Source organism: Rattus norvegicus, chromosome 4 (assembly GCF_036323735.1).
Source record: "Rattus norvegicus strain BN/NHsdMcwi chromosome 4, GRCr8, whole genome shotgun sequence".
Classification (NCBI taxonomy): Eukaryota; Metazoa; Chordata; class Mammalia; order Rodentia; family Muridae; genus Rattus; species Rattus norvegicus.
The window spans coordinates 46,996,437-47,005,802 of record NC_086022.1 but is presented as its reverse complement, the minus strand read 5'-3'; positions in this window follow the sequence as shown (position 1 = coordinate 47,005,802).

The following is a 9,366-nucleotide window of genomic DNA, read 5'->3' as shown; positions in this document are numbered from 1 at the left end:
TTTCACTAGTGGGGTGCTTCTTACAAGTTGCAAAGGATCCCTGAGCTACAGTTTCTTCATCTATACTGTGGGTTCCCTTGTGCCTATTCCAAAGGGACCTGGTAGATTAAATGGAATATATATATCAATAGTGCCGTGCAGGACCTGCATGTGCTACACTTTTCTCCCTGTTAGTAAATTAGTGTGAAGCGATTTGTGGTTAATTGTAGTCTCCCTCGCCTCCTAGAACATACAGTACCGTCTGTCACATGGTATGTGTTCAATCAATACTAATGTAAAGGAATTTTCATGTAAAGGAATGAAGATTCTATTCTACCAAGAGAGAAGCAAGATCTCATATTTACAAACACAGTACTTGCACATTCCTAACAGATTTAACTCAAAGCTAAATTTTCAGATTTAATGGGCCTTTCTTTATGTAAGCTTCTTTGAATGTTATTCTATGGGCATAGTCATATCTGAATTAGATAACATGAGTTAAGTGACCCATGAGAATTGTGTCAAAACAATATATTCTTAAATTCGTCTTAGACTGATTTATATACAGGCATGCACTGTATAGAGAGGCTTGGGAAAATGATTGGACCTCATATAAAATGGTGGTCTTGGCAGAATGTTGACTAGTGACATTGTAGCCACTTCAGTGTACATACTCTATGATGCTTGCACAGTAACAAAATTGTGTGATGGCTATGGATGGATACACTGTATGCATGTCTATGCTTGTGGTGGGGAGAGGACAACTTTGGGTAACATTCCTATGATGGTTTGAATAAGAATAGCTCTTATTGGCTCATACATTTGAACACTTGGAAGACCTATTTGGGAAGGACTAGGAGGCATGACCTTGTTGGAGGAGGTGTGTCAATGGAAGCAGGCTTTGAAAAGATGATTAGAGCCATCCCAGTGAGCCTCTCTGCCTCCTGCTTGTGTATCAAGATCTAAGCATTTGACTGCCACCATGCCTTCACTTGGTCATCGTGGACTCTAATCTGCTGAAACTGTAAGTAGTCAAAATAAACTCTTGGTTTTGTAAGTTGTCTTGTAAGTCTGCCAATCTAGGTTTCCCCAGTGCCAGGATGACAAACGCATACTACCATGCCTTGCTTTAGTTAGATGTTTTATGGATATTAAATTGAAGTCTTCAGGCTTGCAAGACACATGCTTTTCCAATTGAGCCATCTCCCCAGCCCAAAATGTACATCGAACTAATAAAATATTTGAGAGGAATAAGAAGCCAATACTCATTAACAAAGAGCTCTGAAAGTTCTTTTAAAGTAGATCTCTTTTATTTATCTTTTAAATGGCATTTGATAGTATCTAGGCTATCCGTTTTGAACTGTGTACTTAGTTCTAAATGGAATAAGAAACCAATACTTATGACCAAAAGCTTTAAAGTTCTTTTAAAGTAGATCTTTTATTCATCATATAAGTGGCATTTGAGATTATCTATGCTATAACCTTTTTGAACTATGTTCTTTGTTTTAAAATCTATTTTTATAAGTTATTTTTCAGAGCCCATCTAAAATTTAAACACCAGGAATAACTCTTCTTTTTGTTTTGCTTTGAAAAATCTCAACAATATTCATTAATGGAGTTTATTCATTAGTTGGTGGAAGTCATAAATTTATGAGTAACAATATACATAAATGGCTATTCTTATTTAGTGACTAACCTAAAATTCAGTAACTACAACTTCAATTGTGTTTAGAACAAAAACTTCTTTAAGCCAACATCATCATCTTTCATAGAGTACTAAAGTAAAATTTAAGCTGTCCACATTAATTGAAAGGACTTTTCAGGTAGCACAAGGTCTGGGGAGAACATCCTTAACACACCATGCTGTACATAAAGAAGAAAGCATGTTTATAACCAATGTATGTGCAATGCTAAACAGAGCATGAGTGATTCCCAGGGCTAGTTTTGGAAATTTCATGTTGAGCTGTAGTCATTACCATTTGTTTCCCAACCCTAACAAAGATATCAGGTTCTATACCAAGTTTTTGATAGACAAGTCAATACTCAGTAACAATCATTGGAATTCCTTGTGGGTTTTAAGATGTGGGACCAACCTCTTCTGTTACATTAGTGACATCTATACAAGCAGAATCATTCTCATAGCAATAGCACAAAGCATTCCAGAACAATCAGCCTTGTATAAGTTTCAAACTTATACAATAAACAATAAGCAATAAACTCCATTCCTTCCTAGAAATCTACTACTGCCAATTCTGGGTGATTCCTTATTTTCAAGGAAAAATCATACGATGAAATTCTACAGAAAAGAAATAGGGAAGTCAACACAGTCTTCTCCTTTACACTCTAAAAGCATAATCAGAAAAGGAAGTCAGATGAGTGAAATGTAACACACACACACACACACACACACACACACACACGCACACACTGAGGAATCAGATGTGTAAACCCTCTGACAGTCTGGCACATCTGTTACTAATTGTGACAGTAACAACTAACCCATATTCTTCACATGTCCTATCTGTTTCTACTGGATGGTAAGTCTCTCTACTCTTGGGAAGATACAGATCAGTGTTTGCGTTGCTCTGTAAATACTGTGTTATTACAGTGTTCATATTTTATTCTTGATACCAAGATTTTTAATTTATATTCTTTTTTAGTATAAAAATTTGAATCCAGTTTTTATTTCATTTAAAATATATTTGTGTATGAGTGTGTGTGTTATGTTTTGTGTGTGTATGTGAGTGTGATATGTGTGTGTGAGTGTGGGGTGTGTGTGTGTGTGTGTGTGTGTGTGTGTGTGTGTTGCTTAGAGCTCAGTTTTTAGGAGTTAGTTCTTTCCTTCTGCCATACAGGCTCTGAGTATCGAATTCAGTCATCGAGCTTGGTGGACACCTCCTTTACCCGTGGAAACAACCCAATACCCCTGAATATCTCTTTTTCAAATATAGTAGATATGTGAAATATCACCAACTGCCTAGATTTTGGTGCTTTATTTTAAAACTGCATAATTTTGGTCTATAACAGACTCAGATTTCAAGAGCCAGAGTCACAGCCAGAATCTCTAGGTCTCAAATTCATATACATCCGACAGACCTAATTCAGTGATACTTTACGCTGAGAAGTCAGACAGCAGACCAGACTAGAGAATAATCAGTTGATTTAAAAAAAAAAAAACTTAATAGCTGCGATGAAAGCTCCCATCTGTTTCGACTCATGCTGTATCTATTGTTTAATGTCCACAAGCTGGTTCTATCACTTTGAATAAGGTGTTCTGCCTCATACTTTGTGGGTTCTGGTTTGCTTTGTTTTCACTCCTAGTATGGAATAGTGTATTTAGGCAAGTAAATTTCAGTGGAAATTTTATGGCCACGAGTAACCTATATTTATAAAGTAGAGGCATGGGGAAGTCACATTACTTTTTGTCTCAGAGTACTTTTCAGACTGGGAAGATGGTTCACTAGTTAAAAGCATTTATAGCTCTCACAGAGGTCCTAAGTTCCGTGCCCAGCACCTACCTCACATCTGGCGGCTCACAACTACCTGTAACTCCAACTTAAAGAGATATGGCACCCTCTACTGGCCCCCAAAGGCTCCTACACAAATGAGTATACATATACACACACACAGAGACACATTTAGATAAATAAAAATAAATCTTTAAAAAGCACACTTCGGGAAAGTAATAAATAATGTGACTTCACACTACCTAAGTTAACTGCACTTCCAGTACTAATTGTTACTGCCCTTCTCCATATTGCATTAGAAAACTCACTCGGGCTTCAATTTTATCCTGTGTTACACTGTCATTGTAACTGACAATGTCACTGAACTGAATGGGTTGTGTGTCCTTGTCGAGAATGGCAGTTGCTGGCCATGTGTTATAATTGAAGCTGTGACTTCCCTTCAGCTTTTCTTTCTCCCTCAAAATTATCAGCATGATACTGGCTTACAGTACAATTTTGTCACTCATAACATGTATGAATAGAAGATGTCTACAGACAAAAACAAGCCGGTTTAAATGAACTTGTCAAATATAGCTTGGACAAACTAGACTAGGCAATGTTCTATAGTCTAGCTTTAGTAGTCTGCACGTCTATTTCTTATATTCAGTGTTCAATGCACTTGTTTCGCAAGGTCTTTCTTTAACCTTCAGGCTCTGGAGTTACAGATAGGTGCCTCCTGACTGAGAAGCATCTGTTACAGGATCGCTCACTGGCCTGTGTTCCTCCCGGAGATCATTCCACAGAGCTAGCACAAGTATGACAGACTAAACAGAAAGGGAAGGAATATATTGAGATGGGGGGCAGGGAAGGATGAGGTTGTGGCTTGATTTCTTGATCTCTCAAAAAGAATATCTTATTACTTAGCAAATAAAAGCCCTGAGGTGGTGGCGCAGGCCTTTTACTCCAGGACTTGGGAGGCAGAGGCAGGGGGACATCTGTGAGTTTAAGGCCAGTCTGATTCCCACCCTTGTCTCAGAAGGGTCAAGGACACAGAATCAACAAACTTGGACTAATAAGAACTGAGACAGAACAGACACAATCAGGGAGCCTGCATGGGTCTAACCTGGGCCCTCTACATTTGTAATTGATGTTTTATAGAACTCTTGTGAGTCCCATAACAGAGGGAGTACGGGGCAGAGAGCTGTTTCTGATGCCTTTGCCTGCTGTGGGGACCCTTTTCCCCTTACTGGGTTACCTTGTCCAGCCTTGAGATGAGAGGAGTTACCTAGTCTTACTGCAACTTGATATGCCATGTTTGGTTGATCTCCCTTCCAGGCCTGTCCTTTTTTGGGAGGGGGGGTGGTGGTAAATGGACGATGAGTAGATGGGTAGAGAGGAGGGGTGAGAGACTTCGAGGAGAGGAGGGATGGAAGGCTGAAGTCGAGTGAGAGAATAAACTAATAAAAATATAAAGACTGAAAAGAAAAGAATAAATAGGCTGGGGAGTGGCAGCCCAAGTCTTTAATCTCAGCACTCAGGAGGCAGAGGCAGGAGGATATCAGTTCTAGGCCAGCTTGGTCTACAGAGCGAGTTCTAGGACAGCCAGGGCTACACAGAGAAGCCCTCTCTGGGTGGAGGGAGTGGGAACAAAAACAACAAACACAACAACAACAAAACACAAGAAAAGGAAAGAAAACAAACAAACCAAAATGAAGGACCCAGTACATTTTCACAACATAGAGACATTGTAGCTGAAAGAGCAAGATAGAGATCACTACACAAGCTGAGAACCTGTGTGTGTGTGTGTGTGTGTGTGTGTGTGTGTGTGTGTGTGTGTGTGTGTGTGTAACTGTGCCCAGTGGTGCATATCTATAACCACAGCAACGGGTGGGAGTGGGAGTCTGAGACAGGCACTCTTGGAGCTCAGGATTGGGCTAGACTGGTTGGCCTATTTTCAGGTCCTGTAAAAGACCCTGTAAACACAACAATAATAAGGAGGTGCAGAGTGATCCAGGGGGACAACAAACATCACACACACACACACACACATACACACACACTTTAGTTTGAAGATACATGCAATGGAAGCACACCAAACACACCAAATGTTGGGGTTCAGAAATCACCACACAAACCATGTGAACACTGCCTTAGTTAGGGTTTTGCTGCTATGAACAGACACCATGACCAAGGGCACCATGTCTTACAAGGACAACATTTAATTGGGGCTGACTTACAAGTTCAGAGGTTCAGTCTATTATCACCAAGGTGGAGTGTGGCAGCATCCAGGCGGGCATGGACCTGGAGAAGCTAGCTGAGAATGCTACATCTTCATCCAAAGACAGACAAGAAGAAACTGGCTTCCGGGCAGCTAGGATGAGGGTCTTAAAACTCACACCCATAGTGACACACCTACTCCAACAGGGCCACACTTCCTAATAGTGCCACTTCCTGGGCCAAGCATATACAAACCATCACAAACACTGATCTCAGCTAAGCAAGAATTGTTTATTTAACACACACCCCAAGATTGAATGTTCAGGTCCACAAAAAGGACTCAGGTACCTAATTGTGGTGCCAATCTGTTCTCATGGGAGGGTTATAAAGAAAAAAAAAACACACAAAACAACAACAAGGTCATATGTAGGTGCAGGAAGGGTTGCCCAGTGGTCAGCTCCGATTCAAGCCACTTTAGACATAACAGCTCATATTGAACTTTAACTTGATGGGTTCTTCATAAAGCTTCGTGGAATTTGTTAAGATTCACAAACCTCATACAGAACATAACAGGAGATGTGGTCAGTATGATCCTGCTGTGAGTCAAGGTGTGTGTGTGTGTGTGTGTGTGTGTGTGTGTGTGTGTGTGTGTGTGTATGAATGACTTGGCATGTTACAACATGCATGGAACAAAATGGCCACAGCTATGCTGTGGAGGGTAGGGGGGAAAGGGTAGACTTGAACAGTTTTCCATCATTGAGAGCATTCTAATAGAAATGGAACCAACCACTCACCTCGTCTGTTATATTAGAACCCCAAGTTGCCTGTATTTCCTTGTCAGAGGGGTGTTTTGAAGAAGATGGAAGGATCCTGTTTTCCTGAGATTTTCCCAGTCGTAAAACTGCAAATCTCATGTCTGGGCAAGCCCCACTGTTGGGCTAAATGATCTCTGGGTTTTCTTTCTTTCAACTTTTAAGCTAACTCTGGAGGCATGGTTTAGTTTATGATTTTTAACCTCCTGGTGGGTTTTCTTTTCTCAGCCACCTTGGGACTTTATTTCTTTCTCCTGTCTGCTTTTGTTGGTTTGAGACAGGGTTTTGCTATGTTCCCCTGGCTGGCCTGGAACTCATAGCATTCCGCCTATCCACTGGGATTAAAGGCATTCACCACCATGCCCAGCTCTTGTCTACTTTCCAAATATGCTTTCAGCTGGTTATGAAAACATAATTTATGTCAGCCTGAAGTTATTCCTTCAAGTACTATTTGATACTAAATAGCAAAGCCATAAAACAAAACAATGCATCTGACACATTTCCAGATATCAACATAGATTAGGGTGGATGGGATATGTACTAAGCTTTAATAAGGTAAGCTTTAATAAGGTCACCGTTCTATCATACAAGTCAGGACTAAAGCTCGTAAGTATATTGCATGTCTTCAATAAAAGTCACAAGAGTACGTAGCTCTTGCCAAAGGGCTGGGGAGCCTTGCTTATTCGTTTCTTTATCACTTTAATAAGACTCTAGAGAGAAAAGAGTCTTGGGCAGCTTAATGACAAGACTTGCTTTGAAAACTGTGCTATGGTGCCATTAACACGTCTGCAGAAACTAAAAAGGTATCACCTTCAGGCGTCATCATTAGACTTGTGGTCTAGGGTGATCTAAGGCATGGGGCACATGAGTGTAATGGCAGTAAGAACAGGGTAAATAAAAAGCTATAAGCAACAGGCATGGTGGTGCAAAGCTCTAATCCCAGGCCTCGGGTGGCACGGGCAGGAGGGACACTGGAAATGTGAGACCTCCTTGGTCTGCATAAAAAAACTGCATGACAAGCACAGCTGTATAGTGAGATGCAGGTTTGTTCTGTTTTGCTTGTTAGAAGTATGGGAAAGAGACTCAAAACCGTGAGCAAACTATTCCTCACTGAAGTTAAGAATGCCATTTGAGTCTTGTCCACAAAATATTTCAGTTCCAAAAGGTTACAGGTGGAAAAGACAAAAATAAAGTCAGAATAAAGTGCATATGATGAGATTTTAATGGTGATTAATAGGAGCACTGTGGCATTAAGAAAACAGGCAAAATTGGTCTTCAAACTTTGGACAGCAAGAGTCTGGGAGAAGCAATCTTCCCTAGGAAAGCATACCAAATGGTCAGCTCTGAACAGTTCTGTAACTAACATGAAATGGACTGAGCATGCCGTAGTTATATATTTAGGAATGCACACACACACACACACACACACACACACACACACACACACACACACACAGAATATTAAAGCAAAAAGAGGCAATGAATCTGAAAGAGGGCAGGTGGGTTTATAAAAGAATTTGAGGGAAGAAAAGAGGGTATTATATAACTATTACATAACCGTAAGAAAGAAATATATTTATTATATATTGTATGTTATATAATTTTGGCCAGCAAGAAAAGTGATTTAAAGTCACTTCCAAAATATGGGTACAGTTTCATTTGTAAGTGTAAAAGTAACTTTTATTCTCCCGATGTAAGTGTTGTATCTGAGGCTTACTGCTGAATAGGCTCACCCTTTCAGCTCTTTCTGAACTGTAGCTGGCTGGTTCAGCTCAGCTGTTCTGGTTCAAACTCCTTTCCAAACTATCTGTCAATCTGGTTTCTCCTAGCTTCTTACTGAAGTCCTCTGCTTGGCTTCAGACTGACTCTAGCAATCTGTTCTAATCTTCTGGCTCCTTCTAACTCTCTGGCTTCAGTCGCCTCTGCTGACCTGCCCTGAACTGCATGAACTCAGGGAGGAACTTCACTGCACTCACTGCACTGCCTCCCAGCTGACTCACTGAACTCAACTGACTTGATCTCAAAGCTCTGCACACCTGTATCTCCTGAGTGCTGGCATTAAAGGCAGGAACCACCATACCTGGGCCTAAGCTTTTCTTTATATGAACTGGCTCTATGCCAGATTGGCATTGAACTCAGAGATCTGCTTGCCTCTGTCCCTTGGATTGAAGGTGTGTGTGTGATCCAGCTGGATTACACCAAGCTAGAAGGTCTTTGGATGTGACCCTTGCCAGAGCAGCCCTGTTGCTAGATTAAAAATCCCTCTTATATATAAGTTAATATGTTCCAAAATACCAAATACATGAAGTACACCAAAATAAATACTACGTAGATAATGAAAACATGAACACTGGCTTGAAGTTTAGCACATCACGTTAAGGATTAGTGATATAGAGAATTTACTTATTAACTTAGCTTATTATTACCAAGTTCTTGTCTAGCAATAGCAATGCTGCCGATTGGGACAGCTAATTCTAAAACAAGTTTGGATAGGTACCATGCATCCATCTTCTATTGGTCTGTTAGAAAATCTCAACATTTACCAAAGGGAACCATTCCACCCCACAGGACAGAATGTGTTACCAACATGACAGATCCTCCTCCAGAAGTTGCACTTTACTCTCAAGTCCTCATCATCTCACTGGCTAATAGTACACAGAAGTCCCCCCTGGGATGCTCCTCCCTTTAGCAGCATGCTCTGCTGGTTAAAATTCATCCCGTCTGTGTGACCTCAGTCTATTTCTTGGGAACTCTGGTTATCCTGGTCTCCTTGGGAACCTAGCTATTTAATCTTCCCGGTGCCTTGGCTTGTCTCCAGTACTAGGCTTCTGCTGGGCCCTGCCTCTATCTCTCCTACACACACTGGGGCCTGGGAATTCTCTCAAAGGGGCTCGAGGCAATCCACAGCCATC